The sequence below is a fragment of the Sminthopsis crassicaudata genome, chromosome 1 (genome assembly GCF_048593235.1).
Source record: "Sminthopsis crassicaudata isolate SCR6 chromosome 1, ASM4859323v1, whole genome shotgun sequence".
NCBI lineage: Eukaryota > Metazoa > Chordata > Mammalia > Dasyuromorphia > Dasyuridae > Sminthopsis > Sminthopsis crassicaudata.
Window position 1 is genome coordinate 580,081,714 of NC_133617.1, and position 26,879 is coordinate 580,108,592.

A 26,879-nucleotide genomic window follows, 5' to 3' on the forward strand; every position below is an offset into this window, starting at 1 on the left:
TGTCCATGGGACTTTTTTGGCAAAGATACTGGAATGGTTTTGCCATTTCATTCTTCAGTGTGTTCCCATTTTACAGATGAAAAAATGAAGAAACATAGGGGTTAAATGATTTACCCAGAATCACTCAGCTAGTAAGTGTCTGAGGATGGATTTGAACTCATCTCTTCCTGAGTCTAAGCCTGAGTGTCCATTGTACCACCTAGCTGCCCAGGTGGTATCCAGTAATTAGCAAATTAATAGAAATAGTTAATATTTATATAACAAATAGTTCTTTAAGGTTAGCAAAGTTCTTTATATCTGATTTGTACAAGAATTCTGTCAGTAAGTGCTTTATTATCCGCATTTTACAGTTGAGGAATTGAGATTAAGAGTTTGACTTGCCCATAGCTAGTAAGTATCTGAGGTACAATTTGAATTCAGATCTGCAGGTTATACAATCTGCCTCTTGCACCACCTAACTAAGCTATCTGGGTCTCAGAGACTTCATGACTTCTAAGCTTCCTTTTAGCTCTAAATTGATGATTCTAGTGCCTTGGACGTTAACGTGAGCTAACTGTATTACTGCATAACTATGTGATGTGGAGCAAGTCATTTTAGCTCTTTGGGCTTCTTTTTCCTTCACTCTCACTTAATTTTCAAAGTCTAAATGTGCCTTATTCTTCCCAGCTCAATAATATTTCATTCTGCTGATGCCCACCTGGACTTCAAATCACCCCACCAAGTTCCCCAGTTCTGCTCTTTCATACATGACCTTAATTCAGCTATTTCACAACCATAGATGGCAGGGGCTACATCTATAAAAGAGGGTTAGAATAAATAACTTCTAATGCCCATCCTGGGCATGCGATGGAGAGCACTTGACCTGGTATCAAGAAGACTCATCTTCTTGAGTTCAAATCTGGCATCAGACACATACTAAATGTGTGACAGTGAGCAAGTCATTTAATCCCATTTGCCTCAGTTTCCCCATGTATAAAATGAGCTAAAGAAGGAAATGGCAAACCATTCCAGTATGTTTGCCAAGAAAATCTCAAATGGTTCTGTGCAGCGTCAGTCTCAAAGACAAAAAGATCCATTCTTTCTCATTTCTATAATGATAGCTAAGTATTTTCCCTGCTATGCTTTATGGGCTTCCTACAAAAGGAGCTAGCCCCTTGGCCTAAGCATCCACAAACAGCCTGAAGACATCTCCCTCCAGTCAGGGATATACTTTGAAAAAACCACACCAGGCAGCCTCTTGGTAGGAGTGAAACAAATGACTGCTTGTTTTCTTACCATGTCCTGTGGAATTACTGACCTGTATTTAATGACTAATAGAGAACTAGAACTCACCAACACCTGCTAACATGAGGGAAACCAAGGAGGGAGGAGAGGAGTGATCCAGCCAGACTCAGGGCAGATTTACAAAGCAATTTAGTTAACTAATAATAGTTAATGGTACTCTATGGTTGCTTAATAGTAAATTAAATTATTATTATACATTAATAGCAATACACACTAGATTAAATTAGATTGTGTGTCATACTGTATGCACAATAAATTATTATGTTTACTTGTTTAATACTTTAAGAATGTGTGATTTCATTCGCGAGGCTACTCCTTCCACTGCTGCAAGCTCTCCATATCTCCATATTCATATCTCCATATCCATATCATATAGTCTTTGTAAGTCTTCCGCTAATCCAAAAAAAAAAAAAAAAAAGTCATTATGTCCAGTTATATATCTGCCTCTGTGTGACCCCATTTGGGGTTTTCTGGGCAAAATGAACTGGAGTGGTTTGTCATCTCAAGATCATTTGATTAAATGAGGAAACTGAGGCAAACTAGGTTAAGTGACTTGCCCAGAGTGATACACTAGTGACTTCCCCAAGATGATACAGCTAGTAAATGTCTGAGAACACATTTGAACTCAGAAAGAGGAGTCTTCCTGGACTCCAGGCCAAATGCTATAATCCACTGCAACACTTAGTCATTACATGGTGACCAAACTTCTGGTAATGAGCCTCTCCAGATTTATAGAGACTTCTCAGAGAATCACAAAATTAGAGCTAGAAAAGACATCAGCCCCCACTCAGCTCAACTACTTGATTTTACAGGCAACAAGGTCAAGATCCAGGAAGATTAAATGAGATGCTTGCCCACAGTCAGGCAGGTAGCAAATCTCAGAGATGGGAATATAAGATGAGGTTCTCCTCTGATTCCTTAACCAATTAGCTTTCTACCATGTCACATTCAGGTAATGGGCATATACTTGGTTACTTGGTCTACACAAAAACTTTTTCCGTTTTGATAGAATCTACTAAACCAGGACTTCTTAACCTGAAGCACATGAACTTTTTTTGTTTGTTTTTTATATTTTGATAACTGTTTTTCAAAATAATTATGTTCTTTTGTAATCCTTTGTAATTTTTTATGGATTTAAAAATACTATTCTGAGAAGGGGTCCATGGGCTTCCCAGACTTCCAAAGGGGTCCATGATACAAAAAAAAGAGGCCCCTCAGAAACAAGATCAATTTCACACCATGACCAGATCCAGTAGAAAAATTATGTATTACCGAAACTTGTTCTTAAATAGTTAAAGCTAAAGAAAATGGAAAACTAGAGGTAAAAATCATTCTTTACCATAAACTTATTCTGGAGTTAATTATGTTTTCTTCCCCAAAAAACAAAAAGGAACTAACCCTATGTGAAATTTCATTCAATTAGAATGTCAATCATGTGGAGTCAAGGGCAATCAGTAAGTGGCTAAAATCACTTCTATCATGGCTTCTCATAAAAACCTGTTCCGAGGAATCTGACCAAAGGAAGGGCTGGGTGTATTTATGCTGCAGATTTGTGTTCCAACAATGGTCTAAGCAAAAACATTCCCTACCATTTCCCTTCCCACTGCTGGAGAACAGAAGCATCCCAGAATGTGACACCAGTTGAATAAATGGATTTGTGATGTCTGTTCGGGATCAGCTTTGAGTGTGAGGAGGAGGGAGTTTAACATCAGAGCCCAGAATGTGTTAGCTGTATAACATCTGTCCATAAAGTCAAAGCCATGGTTTTGTGTTATTATTTTTCCCCAGGATGGAGCCAATGACACAGTACCACATTTCCCACCTCCATCTGCCAGGGCTGCTGCTAATTTGGCACTACCAGGATGCTACTGCTGCTGCTGCTGCCACAAAGTCTTATCCCTCTGGCACCTTGCCCAGCTCCCATTATCCACATGACTCCACTGAGTCATATAGAATCAAACATTCAAACTGATCCAATGTTTAAAAAAGAAAAAGAAATGCTGCAGGTTGGTTGGAAATGCAAGCTCTGAGATAACTTTAATTTGCCTTTTAAATACAGAGGTATGAAAATCAGAATATGCTTGGAACAGTCAGTAGATTAAAGTAAGAACACAATTCTTAAGACTTGGCTTTATGAGCTTAGAATATCAACCAGGAGAAAGTACTTTGAGAAATCATTAAAAAAATAAATTAAAAAAATATGAGAATGTTGGGTTTCCTTCTTGGTGTAATGAGGGTGTGAAACCTGCCCAGATCACCTAAGATTGCAGTTTTTCTAAGTAGAGGATGCTGGAAAATTGCTTCTGAGAGACTTGTATGAATGAAGTGCCTTTCAGAGACTGGAACATGCTTAGACATCTGATTCAGGTGGGTTAACCAAAAAGTAAAAAGAGGCTCTCTGATTGACTTTAGAGATGTTCAGAAAAGCTTGTCAGCTTCAACTATATCCTTCTTGCCTCTCTTCACTTTGTTTTCAGCTGTGCTTTTATGGAGTAATGGTATTTAATGAGAGACTATACTGCAAGAAAAAGGATTATGAGATGTTATTTTTCTAATGAAACCATATGGTCTTCAAGAAATGGGCCTGAATTGCACATGTATAACCAATATCAGATTTCTTTCTGTCTTGGGGAGGGAGGAAACAAGAGAGGGAGGGAGAAAAAAATATGGAACATAAAAATCTTACAAAAACGAATGTTGAAAAGTATTTTAACATGTATTTAGAAAAATAAAATACTATTGAGAAAAAAAAAAGATATGGGCCTGAATCAATAGCCTTTTAGCTCATTCTTTTCCTATCTAGATACAGAGAATGAAGTCTCTAAGTGGTTAACTCAGGAGAACAAGCAACAAAAATCGGGGAGTCTTAGCCTAGGCTGGGTTTGCAACTAACATCATACTGATTCCCCAAAGAACAAGAAGCAATCTTTGGGGGTAACCTCTAAGTTTCTAGCCCAGTAAAAGGATTGACCTGGCAGACTCCATCTGGACTTGGTGAGAACAATGCTATGTAGCAACTGAGCTAAATTTTGAGCTTACTCCTCTTCAAAGACCAAGGTGCAATAGGAAAAGTACATACTCAAGAGCAAGAAGGAAGGAGCAGAGAATATTTATATGGAGGATCTAATCTCTGCCCCCAACATAGCCTGTGAGACCTTGAGTTGGTAGTAGAGAAAACAGATATCTCCAAACCCTTCAGGATACTAGAAAACCATGAGGGGGAAATGTTAACAGGACATGGTTTTTTCTTGAATGGGGCCAATGTGTTCATGCTGTACTGGTTTCTCCACTAACTTATTATATTGCTTTAAACTCTCTTTTTATTTCCCTGGGATTTAATTTTCTTATTTTCAAAAATACTTATGGTTTAATATTTGAATCCTGTAAATATACAGCATTCAATCAATAAACTACTTAAAAAAGCTTTTTCTATGTACCAAGCTGCATCAGGTACAAGAAAGCTGTTCTATGTTCTGGGACTATAGAGAGAAAGGAAACATTCTTTACTCCTCAAGAACCTTATATTTTACTAAGAGATACAACAGGAACACCTATGAAAATGTACAAAACATATAAAATAAATGCTTTGTATGTTTCATCATTTTTCAGTAGTGTCCAACTCTTTGTGACTCCATCTGGAGTTTTCTTAACAAAGATATTGAAGTGGTTTGCCATTTCCTTCTCTAACTCATTTCACAGTAAGAAAACTAAGGCAAATAGGGTTAAATGGCATGCCCACAACTAGTAAATGTCTGAGGTCAGATTTGAACAGAAGCTCTCCTGACTCCAAGCTCTACATTCTATTCCACTGCAAGGCAATATAGAAGGGAGACAGTAACCGCTGTAGAGGATCAAGAAAAAATCCTATGGGAGATGACACTTGGGTTAAAGAAAACTAGGAATCCTAAAGTTCAGAGGTGAGGAAGGAAAGAATTTCAAGCATGGTAGGGTAGTCTGGGCAAAGACACAGAGATGGGAGAATAAGATGTTAGAAATCATAAGAAGTCTATTTAAGCTAAATTATAGATTATATGAAAGAAAGTAATTTATAAGAAGGAAAGAGGAAAAGAAGCATTTTATTAAACACCTACTGTGTGTTAAGAAGTTTACAAACATAATTTCATTTTATCTCCATAACAACTCTGTAAAGCAGAAATTGTTATTAGGAAGCTAAGATAAGGAAACTGAGGCACACACAAATTAAGGGATTTGCCCAGGGTCACATAACAAGAAATTATCTGGAACTGTACTTGAACTAAGATCTTTCTGACTCCAGTTTCAGTGCCAGACCTGGGTAAACAAATATAAAAAACAACAGAGTCTCTGTTTCCATAAAATGTATATTGGAAGGTGGGCAAGAAGGCATGTATAGCAAAAATATAGGTAAGCACAATACAAAACTGAAGATGATGGAGTAAAGGAGAAATTTTTTTAAAAGGCTACAGGAAAAATGGAGGGAGCGTTAATGAGCTAATGCTCATAAAAGTGCTTTGAATACCCTATTTTTTTAAGCATAATTCCAAACTGTTTTGTTGTTGATATTGCTATTGTTGTATGTGGCACAAAAAGTCTGCCTAATGTCGTGAAAAGGACATTTAAGTTTCAGTTCTGACTCTTACTTCCCAATTATCCATGGGTAAATTATTTAGCTTTTTCTGCATTAGTTTCCTCATCTATAAAATGTGAATAATAATACTTGGCTATTTACTTCATGGTAGCATTTTGTGAACTGAAAAGTGATACATGAATGTGTTTTTATTACTACTACTACTACCACTACCACCACCACCACCACTACTACTACTACATTGGTCCTTAATCTCTGATAAGCAAGAATTCTCACTACTTTTGACATTACAATTCTGTGTATGTGTGTATGTTGGGGTTGGGGAGGCAAGCTACTTCATGATAGTATTTAAATTGATTTTCATGATATATCAAACAAAAGGTAGTTCCAAAAGAATAGAAAAAAAAATACAAGTAGTTCTTTTACCAAAAAATGTGGCCAAGGAAACAACAGCAGCTATCGACTTTGCTGCCTGCTTTTTTATTCATACAAAATCTTTACAAGAATGGCCTGTTCTCACACTGAGGGTGTCTTGATGGAAATTTAATAAGGCAATAGAAAACATTTTTGCATACACTTTCTAGACTACACCTTAACAATTACATAATTAACTGAATTACAAAATAAATATAATTTCAAAATTTCCTAATTATTGAATCTATTAAAAACGTGTGACTCAACAGAACAAAAGGAAGCCTTGAAGGTTCTCAGACAAGGTGTTTCCCCATACACAGAATTAAAATAATATAAAATTCTATGACAGATGCAACTACAGAGACAACGATTCAACAACCACGTTCTGGCATCAATCCAGGAACAAAATGGAGATATAGGTATACTAGAGGTATTTACTAGTATCTTGGAAGATGTCCAGCACAAAATTAAAAAAAAAAAATAAGATGCCCTTTAGATGGTAAATTTCTCCAGATAATCCTTTTCCCCTACAACACTACACTGATTGCAGTGATGATGAAGAATATTGCAAAGGCTCCTTAATGAAATTTGTAGGAATGGATCCAACCATTGACATTGAAAAAAATCACAATATTATCTACTTTTGACTTGAAACTGAATGAGTAGTCAATCTTGTGTCAGTCTTGGGCAGGTGCTACATATAGACAGTAAACCGGGTACAGAAAATTGATCTGGCTTGGAGAAGTCAGACTGGATTGTAATTAGGAGAATGTGCAGTGACAAACTCATCATGTAATAAAAGCCCATCACTTCAATGCAAATATTTGCCATTAATAGTATATTAGATGACTTCAGATCACAGAACACATAACTTCAAAAAATTAGCTAGCAACTAGATAGCACTTCAAGGTTTGTAAATATTTAGGTCTTTTGTCTCATTTTTTAAAAAGAATTAAATTATAAATAATTCAAGGAACAGAAGAATGAGATAAAATATACATATATATACATATATATATGGGGTAGGTTAATATATTATAGAAGTAAGTTGGCTAAACATAATATACAAAGGAAGGGTCATAAAAACTATTGAAAGTAAAGACATTAACAGAGGCAGGACACTCATGTGGGAAGAGTGAAACCCAAACTGTGTGCTGGCCCTCTAAAAACTGGTATATGTTTAAAAACTGGCTGTTTGAAAAATGTACACAGGATACAATTTTAAGTTTAATCTACAACATTAACAGATTCTCCAACAATCAACCATATAAATCAAGCTCCAATTTGTAGAACTGATTTCCAATATGTAAAAGCTCATGAAAATTTACCAGTGGCTCTCCAGAGCCTGTGCAAACTGGCCTGGCACCTTTCTGCCTAAAACAGTAAAAGGACAAGAGCGGAGCCACTAGTTTTTTGGACAAGTCTAGGAAATGGAAAAAAATTTCAAGATTCTTAGGGATTGAAAAGTGTGAAATAATTTCAATCTACATATTTGTAGACTACAAGACTACATTCTAATCATGTTTGTGTTCATTTCAAATATATAGATTGAAATTATTTCACACTTTTCAAATTATTTCACACTTAGTTACAGGCTCTTGTAACTTATTTGTTCTTTAGTTGTCTATTTTGAATCTCATAGTCCTTCTTCCCCTAATTGTGAAATTTCTTATTGTGTTATTGATGTCCTCTAACATTGGATTAATGCCTCCTTCATATTTATTATTACCTTGGTGTGTACTTCCCCCATAGACTTGTATAGAGTAGGTCATTGTATCGACACATCCTGGAAAGTGTTCACAAGCCCCTGAAATTTAAAAATAGGAATGAAATAAACATTCACACACAATTTAATTCAATTCTGCTGCTCTTTTAACTAACCATTTTCAAATTTCTGATTTTATTTATTTTAAAAATTATTTGATCATAAGGTATAAACACTGGGCTTATTCTCCTCCTGAATCCACTATCAACTATCAAAGGTTCTCCAGACTTAGTTGTATCTTCTGCTGCTCTGAGGGGGAAATCATTTGCTTAGTCTTAGTTTCTGGAAAGAATCCCAACTCAAGCTAGGGTCTCCAAAATACTCTTGGAGTATTTCTTGGAGAAAGTTCTGGGTAACATCAAAGATTCTAGAAGTAAGTGGTCAACAGCAGCCCAGTCCTAAGGTTTTCCTTATTTTTCCCCAACTCTTCCAAGTATGGAAACATATTACATAGCTTCAGGTAATTCATATTTGCTCTTACTCTGGGTCAACTCTATAGCCTTGCATTACTACAGTGAGACCTACCTACACACCACAAACTCCCTGAAGACAAAAGTAGCCTATTTGAATCAGAGCTTTTCAGTCATACTCTGATCTTCAGCATGATACTTAACCTCTCTGTATTTCAGTTTCCTCAACTGAAAAATGAGTTTAAGTCTCTTTGATTTTCTCAGCCTTCATTTTCCCACATTAAACTAGGGATCATTTGGAACTATGACCAAAGAACTATACAAGTGTGCCTACCCTTTGACCCAGCAATGTCAATATTGGGTCTATATCCCAAGGAAAACATAAAGTAGGGGAAAGGACCCACATGTGCAAAAATGTTTGTAGCACCTTTCTGTGATGGCAAAAAATTGGAAAATGGGTAGATGTCCATCAGGTGGGGAATGGCTGAATAAATTGTGGCATATGAAAGTAATGGAATATTATTCTTCTATAAAAAATGATGAACAAACTTATTTTAGAAAGGCCTGGAAAAATTTACACAAACTGATGCTGAGCAAAACAAGAAGAACCAGGAATACATTGTATACAGTAACAGCAAGATTATGTGATGATAACTATAAAAGATTTGGTTCTTCTTAGAGGTTCAGTGATACAAGGCAATTCCAGTAAACTTTAGATAGAAAACACCATCTGCATCCTGAGAGAATGGTGGAGATTGAATGTAAATCAACACAAACTATGTTCATTTTTTCTCTGTTTTTTTTTCCCTTCTTTCATGGCTTTTCCCTTTTTTTTTCCTGATTTATCTCTTCCAACATAACATGATTTATAAAGAAATGTGTATTTTAAAAGTTAATATACATGTATAAACAGACAAAAATAAAACAATTAATACAATAATAAACTGGAGGAAATATAAAACTACCTCCTGGGATTGTTATTAGGATCAGATGAGATAACACAAAATGCCCACTCATACAATTAAAGTCCATCATGTTGAAATACATTGCAAACTTACAAGTCTATATAAATACTTTGTTGTTCAGTTGCTCAATAATATCTGATTCTTTGTGACCCCCAATTTAGGAGTTTCTTGGAAAAAATACCAGAGTAATTTGCCATTTCCTTCTCCAGCTCATTTTACAAATGAGGAAACTGAGGCAGACAGGGTCACACAGTTAGCAACTGTCTGAGGCCAGGTTTGAATTCAGGAGGATGAGTTTTCTTGATTATTTGCAAGTGCTTATCTACTACTTATCTTCCCTAGAAATACCTATTCAAGTGTAAAGGTAGGTAAAGAGCCTGTCACCATCTATTTGAGAGTTTATGGAACTGACTTCTCTAGAGATGACCCAGTCTCACATATCCTTAGCATGATTCAACAAATGTTGACTGAATAGCTACTATATGCCCCAAACTATGACTCTGTTTGGTGGGAAGAAGGAAAGTCTATGAAGACTAGTCATTTATATCTCTGTACATTGGTATCTACTATGAATCTGGAAGCCTCCTAGAGGAGTAGAGGGCCTACAAGTCTGAATAATCTAGGCTTAATTCCTTTCTCAGATATATACTGACTGTGTGACCCTAAACAAGTCCCAACTTCTCATTGCCCCATTTTTATGAATAAAAATTGCAGAGCAGTTGTAGATCTGACTTGATAGGTGAAGTTTCTTAGCGTGGTAGCTTTTTACAGCTATAAATTCAGAGATCTGAACTCCCTCTTCTGCCAAAAATAAAAATTAAAATGTGAATTTATTCAGGCAATCTTTATACCTTCCTAAGAAATAAAATTGATCTTCCCATGATTTCTTCTCTTAAAAATAGATGCAGTAATAATCATAGTTATTATTTGGAGTTATTAAAAATTATGATTAGACTAACTTTGAGTGTTTATTCCCATAATGTATTGGACATCACACAAGATTTGGGAATTTGAATTCTGATAGGTATTTACAAGCTGTGTAACTTCAGGGCAAGTTATTACATTTTGGAAGGCTACGGTTTCCACATCTGTAAAATGTAGATAATTGGTTGTTGCCTTTATTCCTGAAGAGGACCAAATGGCATCATTAGGTTGGAGGCAAAGTACAGTATATCCAACTGTGACTGATCAGAACAATATAAAATTGCAAGGCTCTACCACAGGTTGGATACAAATAGTCCACATGAGTATTTGGAGTGGAAATGTCTCTAAATTTGTATTTCTCATGCTTGTTTGTTTTTTGAGCTACTACAATTCTGCTTCACTCAGAGCACAGCATATTCTTTTTATATGGACACACCATGTTGGGTGGTACTGTGCCAGTGTCTTTCATGTCACACAACTGAATCCAGACAAGATGGTGGTAATAATACTTATGCTACCTACTTCAAACGGTGGCTGTGAGGAAAAAAGCATTATGCAAACTTGCTTAAAGCATTGTATGGCTGTGATCTCTCATTTCAAAGCACAGCATGTTGCTTAGGCCCAGTAAAATTATTTTGCCTATTCTCTTCCTGAAACTGGTCACTAAGAATAGCAAGCCTGAAGCCATGAAAAAGAGAAATGTAGCGCATTGTGATAAATTCATTTACTCTTCTGTCATTTGGAGAGTTGGGGGTAGCTCTGCATGTAGCCCGCTCATTTTCTTCCCTGCTGGAGATAAAGAAATGTTAGCTGTTAGCTAGTCATTGACTGAAAGATGGCAGTTCACTTATCTCCTTTCTCACTGCTTAACTTCTGGGCTTCCCCCTCAAAAAATGCACTTTACACATCTCACTGGTACAACTCTCTGCATCGTTAGAGAGCCTTAACAGCCATTCATTCAACTGAAGGGTTTATAGGGATAACTCCAAGCTCCCCCAAAGTGATTATTTTTGAAAATGATAATAGGTGCTCCTGGGGCCATTTGTCAAACTACTTATCAAGCTTTCTAGCACCTCCTGACAGTAGAATGTGACATGTAATGGACAGAGCCATCCCAGCCACATACTAACATTCCATGGACTGGATGACGTGAGATCACCTGATAAGGCACAAAAATCACTGCCTAAGATGGTAAGATGGAAACTGAGATGGCAAATGCCTGCAACTGTCACTGAACTATCACATGTGAATGATTTTTAAACAAGTATCAATTAGAACCTATTTTTAATGATACACACTTTTAAATAACAAGCAAAGAAATTAGTAGGAAATTCAAAATTTTAGGACAGAGAATGTAGTTATTATATAAATCAGATAACTTTTGTATATTTCTGACACATTGTAATCAGATTTTACAAATAATAACTTTTTGATAGCTCTCAATTAGGCTGGAAAAATTATTGGATTAGAGAATAAAAAGGATGAATTAAGTTGCAAACATACTAACTAAAAGATTAGTGGCATCTTCAAAAGAAATGGTGATTTGGGGAGAAAATATAACAAGTTATATTTTAGATCTGTGGAATTTGCCTATGGAACATCTAGATGAGGCTATCCAACACTCAATTGCTATCAGACAACTTTGATTCTTTAGAAATCATAATGCACCAATATTTACAAGTTTACAGCATCACTAGGAAACTGTTCATATTTAAAAGATGGATTTTCATACCAAGGAGCAGCTTTAGAACAGTTAAAGTACTGTATAAATTCTCAAATGCAATTTAACTTCCTTTCTCTTTTTTTCCTTTCTTTTTCTCCTTTCCTTTCTTTCTTTTTTTCTGCCTTTCTTTGTGTTCTCAGAACTTAGCACAATGTCTGTCACATATTAGACATTTAATAAATATTTACTTATTTGACTTTACTGGACTTTTTTTTTCTATTCATTTCTGAATACAAATGGCCACCTACATTTCCTGTTCCATTGCTATGTACTAATGAACTGACTTTTCAATTTCATGTCTTAATCTAGATATTAGGAATTTTTCATCCATTTCATCTTTCCTGTGTGGATTGATAAGTTGATTTTTTTTTTGAGTAGCCATGGATCTCATTGAGTAAATCCAGTAAAATTTTTGGCATGACGCACTCAGTACACTGACATTCACAAATAGGAGTATCTAAAGTAGTGTCAAGCATACATGGATGTGGAAATAGTCCACAACATTCTTGAGTACAGTAAGAAGCAGATTAAAATATAATTAGGGAATATTTAACAAAATAAATACCAATACAATAAAACACTTTTTTATTATTTAGTTAATTAGTCTTCTCTGACTCTTACTGATTTCATTTGGGGTCTTCTTGGCAAGAATACTCAAGTGGTTTATCATTTCCTTTCTCCAGCTTATTTTACAGATGAAGATATAGTTTTGTAAGTTTACGGCAAACCCAGAGGGATTGCCATGTGTGGTTTAGTGGCCCCCATTTCTATTTTAGCTTGATATCACTGTTCTAGAATCCCTCTTCCTAAACTGTGGTTCAGAATCCCACATGAAGTCTTGTAACTGAATGTTAGGGTCATGAAATTATGATTTATTATCGGTAAGTGTTTGATTTATATACTTATTTTATATACCTATATACCCAGGGTCACATAAAAATTTCTCAGGCAAAAAAGGGTCATGAGTAGAAAAAGTTTAAAAACCCCTATTTTTAAAGAACTAGAATGTCTATCTCTCTTCTATTTGGACCCTGCAAAGAACATCTCTATGACATTGGCTTTGTTGAGTATTTATCTGCTTTTTGTTTCACTGGAGAGTCATACTTATCAAAGAAAGTTAATCCCATATTGTCTTTAACAAGAAATTTCATATGATTTTAACATATGCATGAGAGACCCTTGTTGGAAGGGAAATTTTCAGATTGAGTATTGCTCCATCAGATCCATTACTGCCCAGTTTATCCAGCAGGGAGAAAAGTCATGAAAGGATAAGATATGCAAGAGTAAGTTTTGATTAACAGAGAAAGGAGAAAAATATACTGGCCAGAGTAGTTTGGGGGGCAGAGCCGGGAAGGACCCAAGGAACAGCATAAAAGAGCTGAGTTTGAAAAAGACAGTGAGCAGTGTTGCCAAAAAAATACCCTATTCATTTCATTTCTGCCTGGGACAGATCTTTTCCAAAAATGACCTAAGAGCATACAACTGGCTTAATTTATGATCAGACAAAGAAAGCAGGCTATTTAATAATATGGATCAAATTAATGGCTCAAAAAGTGCTGAACTAATTTTTAAACCTTTTTGTAAGAGAAATAAAGATAGTGATATGGGTGGTTGGGGTGTAATGAAAATGGTGTGATTTAAATAGGAATTAAGTGCAGTCAGATCTTTTATTAGGTCCATTGTCCTTTGTTTCACATTCATGTCCTGAGAAAGTCTGAATATTAACTCATTGTCTTCTGCTACAAGAACAGGAATAATAAAAAGATAAGAGTCTAACAGTCAGAACATTGGGAAACATCTATCTGTAATGTAAATATATATATATATATATATATATATATATAGCTATAATTTAACTCAAAAAAATCAATAGGAAAAGTCATTTGTAACTATAGAAGAATATTTTTCTGAGATATGCTCATCAGTTGGAGAATGGCTGAATAAGTTATGATACGTGAATATTATAGAATATTATTGTTCTATAAGAAATGATCTGCAGGATGATATCAGAAAGTCCCAGCACTCGATCTAGCTAGCTACCCTCAATGTCTATAGGGGGCAATATGGTACAATGGGCAGAGTAGTGAACTTGCAGCCGGAAAGACATACAGTCAAATCCTACTTCATATACTTAATAGATGTGCAACCATGGGCAATTTACTTTACCTCTCTAGGTCCCTATTTCTTCATCTGTAAAAATGAGGTTTATAATTCCTGTAATATTCCTTCACAGGCTAAATGTACACTATTTCAAAGTCCGATTCCTTTTGTTCAGCAAAACAACTGTTTGGTCATGTATACATATATGGTATTTAATTTATACTCTAACATATTTAACATGTATTGGTCAACCTGCCATCTGAGGGGGAGGGAGGGAGGAGAGAGATTGGAACAAAAGGTTTGGCAACTGTCAGTGTTGTAAAATTACCCATGCAAATATGTGGTAAATAAAAACTATTAATAAAAAAAAATTCCTGTAATAATCTACCTCAGAGGATTATTGTGAGGCCTGAAGGAAATAATGGAGAGAAAGTACAGTAGAAATCTAAAGAACTATAGTGAAGTGCTGTTGTTTGTATAATCATTCTTATGTGTGTGGTAGGGGGAGAGAGAGACACCTGGAGATGAGAAGCTTCCAAATGCCAACTGCTTTATGATCTTCCAGTTTGCTAGATATGAAATCTCAAGTTATTTTAATTTACATTCCTCCCAAGATTAGTGTTCCAAGATTTGGACCAATCTTTCCTATGATTGGTAATACTTAATGTTACTCTTTTGAAAGCAGTTTATAATCTTTGACCATTTACCTACTGGAAAAGAGCATTTGTTTCCATTACTCTTTAAATGATACTACTTTATACTACCTAAATTTGTTCCTACAGAGAAGCTTTAAGAAAAAAGTAGAAAGACAAGTATACAGAGTATACCTGGTTATTCATTAGTAGCAACATAAGGACACTGGGCAGCCAGGAAGGAAAGGCACCAGCACATGTGAGAAAGTCATAAAAAAGAAAGTGGGACATCACCCAAACAAAACTTTGTATGCTGGACACTTTTTATAGTACTGATTATCTGGTAGGCAACTAGATGGTAGTGGATAGATCATAAGACCTATAGTCAGGACAACTTGAATTCAAATCCAGCCTGGGACACTTGCTTACCTTGGTGAGCCTTGGCAAATCATTTAATCTTTATCTCCCTCAGTTTCTTATCTGTTAAATGGAAATAATAATAGCATTTATCTCCAGAGGTTGTTGTGAGGTTCAAATGAGATAGTTTTTCTAAACCTCTATCCCTCCTGTCTGGTAATGTTGTTCTATCCTGTCCAACTGTTCCTGACCCCAAGGATTTCTTGGCAAGAATTTTGGAATGGTTTGTCATTTTCTTCTTAATAGGATTAAGGCACATAGAATTTAAGTGACTTGACTAAGGTCGCACAGCTAGTAAATTTCTGAGGTGGAATTTGAATTCAGAGCTTCCTAATTACAGATTCAGCTGCTTCCCAGTACTAACAAGGTTAAAAAAAAAAAAAAAAAAAAAAAAAAAAAAAAAAAAAGAAAAAAGAAAAAAAAGAAAGAAAAAAAGATGGCAACCTGATTTGGATTTATCTTCTTCAAAGTTTCACTACAAAGGAAGAGCTTAGATTTAATGATGCAATACAATATAATTCAACAAATATCTAGCAAGTACCTAATATGGGCAAAGCCCTGGGATAAACTAGGGAAGATGAAAAATTTGGGTCATTTGGGTCATTTGGATCTACTGGAGGAAGGAGAGCATGATATGCAAGGACATGATCCCTGCTACTCTGGAGACTGAAACTGGTGATTCCCTTGAGTTAAGAGTTGCTGGAGGACTAAGGCATCAGGCTGCCTAAGGAGAAGCAAAATAAAATGGATGTTAGCTTCCATGTCTATCAGCAGTAGTAATCATGTCTATCCAGTGAGTAACCACTATACTTCCAAGCTGGTGAGAAAGGGAGACTCAATCTTTAAAAATAAATAAATGAAATTAAAAGCTCTGTCTTTTCAAGCTGCTAAAGGTGATTTCCAGTATTCTTTCTTGATAGTTTTAACTATTCTGAATCTTAATTCTGAAAGGACAATTAGAAGTTGGAGAATTCAAGTTTTATTTCTGATCCAGTTGACCAAGTGGGAATGCAAATCTGTTGGGTCACACACACACACACACACACACACACACACACACAAATGTAAGAATCTAAGGATATTGAAAACTACTTTCATCTGAGTTTCTTCTTTTCTGACTCCTCCACTTTCAGTGAAAGGGCCTCTTCTCCACCTTCCTCTCCCCTCATACAATCACAATAAATTAATTAACCTGGTGAAAAGAGATTTAATGAATCACCTAACTTGACCAATACCCACCACAATGGACTCTTTGCCTAAAAAAGAAAGAACCTAACTCCAGCTGCCCCAGGGACAGGCAGTCTTGTCACTCAGCCCTTTGTGACAGTCCTAGCTGGACAGCTCCTTTATTTGAGGGCTCGTTATTTTGTTCTTAAGAGGAATGCCCCCAGAAATGTCATGGATAAGGGGAGGAGAGAGGAGTGTGTAGGGAAGCTCCAAGCCCCAGCAGAAAGCAATAGAGCTCCTGCTGCTCTGCACTGGTAAATGACAATTTCTCTGGGCCTCTCCCAACACAATGGCTTCTCGGACCATGTCAGGACCTGTGTCAGCTTGCTGCCCTGCCAAATTTCCACACAATGAGGGGAGGATGTCTGCATTCAGAGCTCAAAACCCTCCTCCGGGGAATCATCTCGAAAGCTCTGAGGCCAGACGGTGAATAATGGCCTATAGCCCAGGAACAAAGCTCACTTCCTAAACACAGGCATTTATGCTTTTGAAACACCCGGACAGTCTAAAATCTCTATGAAGGAGTAATGCCTGGAAGTGATCAGATGCCTGGGCCTCCCTGGGGAGCCTATCATAACCTGCCTCATCCACCCACTGAGCCAAATAATAAAGTTCTAGGTCAGGAGCCATTTAATTATACAAGCAATCATTCAGCCCTTACAGCCAACACCAGCAGGACTTGAAGGACTCTACCACAGGCTGGACAGTGGCACAGAGCCACTGGTCCCACAACCAGAGCTTTAAAAAATGAACAAGAGACCTAAAGAAAAGCAGGCAGCAGAACCAAATAAAAAATATAATAAGACTTCTTTTGTTGCTGAGTTTCAGAAGACTCTATCTGTTTTTCCGATGCAATTGTAAGTATACCAGACAGGCAATCTTCTTGGCAGATTTGTGCGTGGGAAGAGAAGCCATGGATAAATGTGAATGGCATCCTGAATTCAGATTTCATGGGCTATATGAAAGGAGAGAGAAGAAACCTAATGACTTTTGAAAACTGTCCAAATTACCTTATATTCAGATTCTATCAATCATAGCCATTGATCAACAAGCAACATTGTATTAGGTGCCAAATTTACAAAGATTAAAATGAAACAATTCCTATCCAGCTTACCCCTTCTATCAATATGACATGTACACACTCTATACAAACCCTACACAATGTATCTATATACATATATAATATACACATCTGTGAAAAAACCTATTAGAAGCCCAGAACCACATTTCCCCCATAGAACAGGGAGAAAATAGTTTTTTGACCTGTTTGGAGAACTAGCCAGAGTTCTGATTTCATTGCTCATAAAGAACAATGAAACTGTTATGAATTCAAATTGTTCCTGTGTTAACTTCAGACCTGTGGAATCTTCAGAAAGAAGGATGAACAACAATAATAGCTAGCTAGCATTTATATGGCATTTTAAAATTTATAAAGCAATTTTATGTATTCTGTCTCATTTTCTCATCCTCAGAACAATCCTATCAGGTAGAATTATTATCCTCATTTTACAGACAAGGAAACTGGACCTGAGAAAGTTTAATTAAGTGACTTGTTAAGGGTCTCAGGTCTTTCTGGTTTTTTTCTGACCCCCCCATCTAAAATTATTTCCACTGTACTACCTATGTCATCTCTTAGAGTCTCATTTTACTCTCTAGCAAAATGAGGGGTTTTGAGCTAAATGATTTCTAAGGTCCTAACAAGCATCTGATCCAGGAGTTATCTAAAGCCACTGAATCTGATTAAAATAAAATTGGGAAATATCTCTCAACATAAAAATAAAATAGAACATTTCAGTTGTTTCTGACTTTGGGGTCTTTTTGGCAGAGATAATGGAGTGTTTTGCCATTTTCTTCTGCAGCTCATTTTACAAATGAGGAAACTGAGGCAAATATGGTCAAGTGACTTGCTCAAGATCACATAACTAGTAAGTTTCTGAGGCTAGATTTGAAGTCAGGAAGATGAGTCTTCCTGACTCAAGATCAGGCACTCTCTCTACTGTGCTAAGTCAACATGGAGCCCCTAGGAATACTCTTATATGGTTTAAAGCTCCCAGTTTCTATTTGAATTTGACAGCACTGCAGTCTATACCTCTATATTCTATTATCCATTTACTCTATCAAAATTAGCAATGAAACTCAATTATTTCTGTTCTTGGATTATTGTGTTCTCTAAAATTTGTCTCCCTTCTCAAAACACAGAAAATTATTTAGCTTTTCAAAACTATTTTGATGATACCTGACTCCTTTACCTGACTCCTCCTCTCCCCCTCCCTATTCAACTCTCCACAGACTCTTTATTTTTCTTTCTTTCTTTCTTTCTTTCTTTCTTTCTTTCTTTCTTTCTTTCTTTCTTTCTTTCTTTCTTTCTTTCTTTCCTTTGTTGTTTTTTTCTCTTTCTTTTTTCCTCCTTTAGTTCCTGTTTGGTGACTTTGTGACTTCTTGCTAATTAATTCTTATGGGAGACCTGAATTCATAGAGAAAGATGATAGCCCCAGAGTAGACACTGAAAAAAATCTGTTCTATTTCTCTTCCATGGAAAATAACTTATATCTAAATACTAAATAAAGGATTGGTATAGTCCATGATGGCACTCAGTGTCATCTAATGTGGATAAAACATATCTCTCATGATCTTCTAGTGAGGATCCAGACATTAATCCCTATGATGCTAACCCAGTAGTGTTCAAAGGATTCTCTTACTGCATCAATACTGAACAGAGGTGGAGATAAAGTGGGAGCTATTTTTTTTCTCCTTTAAGTGTTCCAATAAATCCTCAATTGTTTAAAAATCATCTTTTCCCCACCCCCTCTCAGCCACCCCCATCAGTTTCTTTGATAGCATCTCTCTTTTTGCTACATGAGTGTGGAACCAATACAATAACAGCCTTGTTTCTGATAAGAACATATATCACCGAGAAGGGGGAAGCAAAGTGTTTTTTATTGAGTTGACCCCCTTAATGAGCAGTACACAAGGGATCATTAATTATAAGTGACTTTCAGTCTAGAGCCCCAGGCACATTTGCATTTGCAAAAGCTTTATTTTAACTATTTGAAAATACTAGGGCCGGTGTTTGGCATCCCCCTCCCTAAAGAGAAAAATGATTGCCTTAACCACACATGCCTGCATAAATATTCAGGACACGCTATATATGTATGTTTCAATAGCACTGTGGCCGGCAAAAGGCAGGACATTTGAAAGTTAAAGTTAACACTACTCTTAATTCACACTCCCTAGAAAACAAATGTCAAAGGGCGGAGTTAGAAGCAATGTCAGCATGAACTGTGAATTTCCAGGCTTTTGTGGATTTGTGTCTGAACACAAGCACAGCCAAAGGGAAGGTTTTTGTGGACATTAGGGACCCTGTGTGTGTGAAAGAAAGTATAGAAAGGCCTATTTAGGGCACTTCAGTTCCGTTGGGAAATGTGTAATTACTTGTTAGATGGAAAGAATTCGCAGAGTTCTGTTTTTCCCCAAAATCTGGATTATGTACCAAATCCCCTAAGTGAATTTTCACATTCATTTTTTATATTTTCAATACTTCAGTATTCCAAATTCCTCTCCCATTTCTTCTATGCAGTGGCCATCTCTCCACCAAAGCAGAACACACTCCCTCTGTGCCTCATTAAATGACTTTTGAGAGAGGTCTGTGTCTAACATTGAATTGAGCCTCCAAAGGCCTTTGCTGCTGCTTAGGAAAGATACATATTGCCAGGATATGCTAGTAAATATTAAACGACCAGCTCTCTGAAAATATGATCCACTTTAAAATTTAATCTGCATCAAAAACATTTTTTCCTTTACTTTCTTAAGTCAACAAAACAATAAATCAAGTTCTGATTTACTTCATTTGTTCATTTCCTAGGTACAAATGGTCACAATGAAAATTTATTAACTGGCTTTCCTGCTGGCTCCAGCACCCCCCTGCTGATAACTCAAGGAATGCTCACAGCTTCACCAGCCTAGTAGGATTTGGGAAGCACCATGAAAAGGCACCATAATGTCAAAGGTCCTGGGTTCAAAATCTACTTTCTTGGCCCTCAGTTTCCTCATCTAGAAAATGGTTGGTCTGGGTATTGTCTGAAATTTTCTACATCAATGATCAAATTCATTATCTAAAATGACAAAATATTTGTAAAGAACTTAGCACTTGGCCAACAATAGTAACAACAGCAAAAGTGTGTTCTTTTCCTCTCTACTTGGCTGCAAGAGTCTATAAGAACTAAGGTTCCCCACATGCCACGATGAGACATCAGAAGATTTATACTGGAAAATAGGGCTTATGTAGATTTAAGTTTGGAAAGAACTTTTAAGGTCACCAAATATACATCCGTTTGTTTTACATCTGAGTAAACTGAGATAAAGAAAAGCAGAAATACTTGCCCAGGGTCACATGGCTAGTAAGGGCAGACCCAAGTTCTCCTCTTTACTATTAAACTGCTCTAGAAATCACTGCAACAGAAGCTACAGGATCTTCAGGAGAAAAAAATTGGTGATCACAATGCCCCCAGAGGCCTCTGTGACTGACATATGCACATAATTGTGGACTATCCCTTCCTGACTTTAAGAGGAGAATAGAGTTTGCCATGCATAGGAATAATATAATCAAAAGAGCTCTGGGTCTGGTGAATGTCTAGTTTGAACCCCAACTTTGCTTTTTACTTCCTGGATGATTATATATATAAATATATGTCCACACAGAGGTATGCTGGAAAATATTTGACAACCAATTTTCCCCTTAGGCCTAGAGGATTGGGGGGAATTCATGTTACATATTAAAATTCAATCTGAATTTTTTTTAGTTTTTTTATTTTCAAAATATATGCATAGATAGTTTTCAACATTCATCCTTGCAAAATCTTGTGTTCCAAATTTTTTCTCCCTCCCTTTTCCCCACCAGCTTCCTTAGACAAGCAATCCAATATATGTTAAACATATGCAATTTTTCTATACATATTTCCACATTTATCATGCTGTGCAAGAAAAATCAGATCAAAAAGGAAAGAAAATGAGAAAGAAATTAAAAAGCAAGCAAACAACAACAAAAAGATGAAAATACTATCAGTCCCTGTAGTCCTCTTTCTGGATGCAGATGGCTCTTTCTATCACAAGTCTATTGAAATTAGTCTGAATCACCTCATTGTTGAAAAAAAGCCACATACATCAGATTTGATCATCACATAATTCTGTTGCTGTGTACAATGTTCTCTTCATTTTCAATTTGATTTATTAAGATTTTCTCCATCACTTTCTAAAGTCTATTCTATCGACAAAACAATAAATTAAGCCTTGAGAGGTAGCATTTGCCAATTGCCAATTTCCCAGATGCAAATGATCACAATGAAAATTTAACAATCAGCTCTCCTGAATAAGCTAAAGCTAATTCCAGTAAACTCTTATTACTTATGGCCCCTGAAATAATTTAAGATCTTCAGGGGCAAGAACTGTTGCATCTTTATCCTAGTACCCAAGATAGCAGAGAGGCTAGATGATACAGTGGATAGAGCAGTGGATCTAGGGTCAGAAGGACTTCCTGAGTTCAAATGTTCCCTCAGACACTGACTGTGTGACCCTGCGCAAGTCACTTTATTTGCCTCAGTTTCCTCATCTGTAAACCAAGCTGGCAAAACCACTCCTCTGTCAAAAAAATCCCAAATGGGGTCCTGAAGATAACTGAACCATAAGTGAGATTTAAACCTGCATGCCTGTGGGCAGTTCCTCTACCATTCAAGTCAGCCAATGTTGAGGAAGCTAGATAACACAATGGATAGATTTTCATGAGTTCAAATCTGGCCTCCACACAAGCAGGATGACTCTGGGCAAACCACTTAACCCTGTTTGCTTCAGTTTCTACATGGTAAAATGAGTTAGAGAAGGAAATGTCCACTTCAATATCTTTGCCAAGAAAATCCTAAATGGGATCACAAAGAGTCAGATACAACTGAAATAATTAAAACCAAAGTGCAAAGTAGGGACTTAATAAGTATTTATGGATTAGTTGATTTCCTGGCACATTGGTAATTTTTAATAAATACTAGTTGAATGACTGATTGGCACCTAGCACAAGCTTGGCATATAATAAACCTATATTAAATTACTATTTATTGACATAAATCATCTAGGTCTTGGTTTCCTTATCTATAAAATGAGAGAATTGAAGTAGATAATTTCTAAAGTCCCTTTTACCTTAAATCTTATTATCTTTGTTTTGATTCTTAAATAAATATTTGTATAGGATACTCATCAATTTTTTAAATGACATCTGTTATAGCTACTAATTACAGTTCTCATAAACAGGGAATAATGGCACAATGTCAAAGAATGAAAGCCACCTGTCCCACACAGGTATGTTGTGGTTACTTCTCCATGCTGTAGTATTCCCTTCCCTCCCCCAATTCTTATCTCCCACTATGCAGACATAGAGTTTTTGCTTTATTTAATGGATCTGAACCAAACATTCTTCCTTTCTTTTCTTGAAGCCTCTGTTACTATGCTCACCTCATTCACAAGTAAATCCAACCTTCCCCAAACATCTCCATCTCAGACACTCATGTGAAATCTGCCTTGTCATATGCTTCTACGGCTGTCAAGCCTCCCAGCTATTTATCCCTTTATTCATTTCCATTATCTAAGAAAGAGACTGGCCTTCATTTCAGAGATGACAGATTCATGTTCTTTGCAAATAGCAAACTAACCTTAACCCATCTCATTTACCATGATGTAAATGTGTTCCACTTGAGTGGATTTGCCCACGATCTGACATTTTAAAATTCAGAATGAAACTTAACCTGTCAGGGAGTTAATACTCAAGAGAATTCAGTTTAATTTGACTCAACAAATGGTTTGGGAGATAGCTCTCTAATTAATTAATAAGTATTTATTAACTGGGTACCAGGAATTATGCTAAAGCACATAAAATACAAAGAAAGGAAAAGAGAAATCCTTGCCCTCAAAGAGCTCACACTCTAATGGGGGACATAGCATGCAAACAATTATGCTCAAACAAGCTATATACAAGATAAATAGGACATAACCAATAGAGAGAAAATACTAAAATTAAAGGACATTGGAAAAGGCTTACTATAGAAGGTGGAGTTTTAGCTAGATCTTAAAGGAAACCAGAGAAACCAGGTGAAAATGAGGAGAGAAAATATTCGAGACATGAAGGACAACCAGAGAAAATGCCATATCTTGTCTATGGAACAGCAAGGAAGCCAGCTTCATTGGATCAAAGAGTATGTGGAAGAGACACATCACTTGAGGGATGGAGAAGAGTAGGGTTATGAAAAATTTGATAAATAGAAATCAAGCCTCAATGACCCTAGGCAAATCACATTGCTATCAATACTAAAAGGATCTGAGGCAGGAGAGAGGGAAATTGGATTATGGAACCAAACCCTGTGATTGGCTACTGCAGGGAGAGGGGAAAGAAACTTATTTTCCCATTCTCCAATTTGTTGGTCGTATGTCAGATAAGGTTATTCTGTGGCTCTTTAGTTTGAATATTCCCTATTTGGAAATAATTGAAATAGAAATTTCTAAGCAGACTTGCTCTCCTTGAGAAAGGAGAGAGGCAGAGAGAGAAGAGTTGAAGCATCCTGTTAAAGTCATCACAGGAGATGAAGGGGAAAAGGCTCAGGAGAAGCTCTAAGACTGGTCCACCCATACTAGATAATCCCAAGAAAGAGAAAAAAAGGGAAGAGAATTCCTTCACATCCTAAAATCTCACTAGACAATCCCTAGGAAAGGGTGGGAGGGAAGAATGTAGAAGACAATATCCTCAGTTGGGTACAGTCCCACAGTATATCCCTATAAAGGAAATTGAAAATTTCCCACCATTACCACCAACATTAATGGCTGCCTTGGGGCAAAGGTGCCTGAGAATTACAGGGGTTCTCACTAATAAGTGGAAAAGAAAAACTCAGATCTCAATGTCCTGACCTTAGCCACAGAGATACAATGGTCTAATCTCTCAGGCTGAGATAATAGTTATAGACAAAGGCACCAAATGGCCAGGTGATAAAAATTCCTGAAGCCCAGATTCACAGAGAAATGGGGAGTTTGTGGGCAATTGGGTACCAGCATCCCACCTCTGAGTTGCTTTTCTAGCAACCCTAATTTCAAGAGTTCTAGAATCTAACTTTCTAAAAAGGAAAGGGAAAGTTAAATGGCAATACAGTTCTAGAGTCCAGATTTCTAGCAAGTTCCTGGATGGTTCAAGCCTTTTGAATATAGAAAAAGATAATTCAGTGACCCTAAGAATTGAGTAATAAGGGTGGAGTTCAAAATTTTGCCCTGTTATTACACTGTGAACAGTGAAGATATGGTAGGGAAGGGTTTGTCTATTTAGAAGCCCCAGGTATATTTTCCTTCCTAAAGGAGTCTATACCTCCAGGAGTGTAACATAAACTGTCAAAAAAGTTTGGAGCCAAAAACATCCTGGAGCAACATTCCAAGTTTTTCCATCTTTCCCACAAGGAAAAAGCCAGTAGTAATACAACTGCAGGGTGTACTAACATATCCTGCCCAGCATCTATGCCTATGCACAAAATTAAGTTCCTGAATTGGTTCTCTGGGATCCAAGTGGAACTCTGGAATTTGTCTAGACACCTCAAAAGAGTTTCTCTCTTGGTGGGGGAGGGATAGGCAGGGAGTCCAAGTCCTCAAAATAAACTATAAAGCTGGATGCCATATTCAGTGGAGTAAAAGAATTCCCCAGGATATCTATTGTGGGGTTTTCTAGCTAACAAGCTCATTTGTTTTCCTCTGAGGGTAGTACAAATCATAGGGAGGTGCTAGGAGTTTGAAGGACTTTATGACCTTAGGGAAAGGATGGGACTCTTAGAAGAAAGAAAACAATCAGGTGTTTTCTATATTTTCTGTGGGATAAAATGAAGGTAATACTCTACCAAATAAATGCATTTTAACCTGAGTGCCTATGTGGAAAGTGGGAGGAAAAAGAATACATGTTACCCACATCTATGGAGACCTAGAAAAAGTTACATTTGAACTAATTTTGAGATTTCCGAGAGTCAACAAAACAAATAGCATAATTTTGGGATTGGACTATGTCAGTACAGAGTTTGAGTTCCGAGGTGCTAGATCACAGGTTTAATCAGACATGAAACAGAAAGTCTCTTGAATTGCTAAAGATCATGCAATTTGTAAATCACACAACAAGAATTTTAACTCATATATTCTGCAAATGGAGCACTCTTTTCATTGTACCATTATAACTTATGGAACCAGCACAGAAATGTGAGTCCCTAAAGATTCAAATTAACTACAAAGCACAAATGAAGAAAGACACTATCTACATCCATAGAAAGAACTGATAAATAGAAGCATATATAGAATTATTTTACACATACACACACATACATATATATATATTTATTTATGTATACATACATACACCTATTTGTGTCTATTGGTAGCCATGTTAAGATTGAGGAGAGAAAAGAAAAGATAAGGAAACCTATATACTTTATATTTAAAAAGAATAGCAGGTTATATATAATAGATTTGCAGTTTTATGTACAATCATCTTTTTAATTATACCATGTTATGGAAATATTTGTTTTATTCTATAAATAAAAAATGAAATAAATAAATAAATGAAAATATTTTGAAAAATAATGGTGATAGCCTATATTCAAAGAACATTATATAATTTACAAAGCACTTTCCACAGCAAACAAACTTTTACTGTGTAATTTTTCTTCAGACTGATCTTTGCTTATTTGCTTATTCTATCCTGAAAATTCCTTAATTCTTACCATCTGCCAGAATCACCTAAAGGAATAGGGGATATTTTTCCTTCTTCTTACTCAGTGTTCTCTTTACATTTTTTTTTTTAATAATAGCATTTTTCTTGCAAAACTTAGTATTCCCAATTTTTTCCTCCCTTTCCCTCCTCCATTCCTCTAGACAGCAAGAATTGATATATGTTAAACATGTATTATTCCTTTATATATATTTCCACATTTATCACCAACAATCTCCTTAACACAGCAACTTTAGCCAGCCATGTAAAGTAGGAAATTATTTCACCACAGTCTAAGGCAAACTCAGGATGAGAACTCTGTGGAGATAAGTAGAGTACAAGCACACAATCTTGTTCCTTAAAGTAGCTTGACACAGATTAACTCATAAATCATACTCTTAATAGGTTCTTATTCTGGTCTCCACTTCCTGGTTCCACCTTTGGCCTCTGGCTTCTGCTCAAAGCTCTTTCAGTCACTAAGGAAGCAAACTCTTGTTGTCCCCAGGTCCACCCAATCTGTTGTTCCAAGTCTACAGCTACACAATTCTTGTGAGGACACTGTCTTTAAGAAGAAAGAGGAAGGGTGGAGGATAAAGGACTTGGCAAGAGACTCACAGACACAGTTTGTCAGACAAGAGTTTAGTCCAGACTGGGTCTGGATCTCCCAAGTGGATGCTGGCTGGGTATT

General features: G+C 36.4%; 1 long non-coding RNA gene across 1 annotated transcript in view; it reads right to left on the minus strand.

Annotated features, from left to right (window-relative positions):
* LOC141555380 (uncharacterized) overlaps positions 1–26,879 on the minus strand; it is a 131,231-nt gene that overhangs the window by 40,658 nt on the left and 63,694 nt on the right. The window contains exon 2 of the long non-coding RNA XR_012486176.1: positions 7,995–8,072. This is a non-coding gene — a long non-coding RNA (uncharacterized LOC141555380). The remainder of the gene's footprint in view (positions 1–7,994; positions 8,073–26,879) is intronic.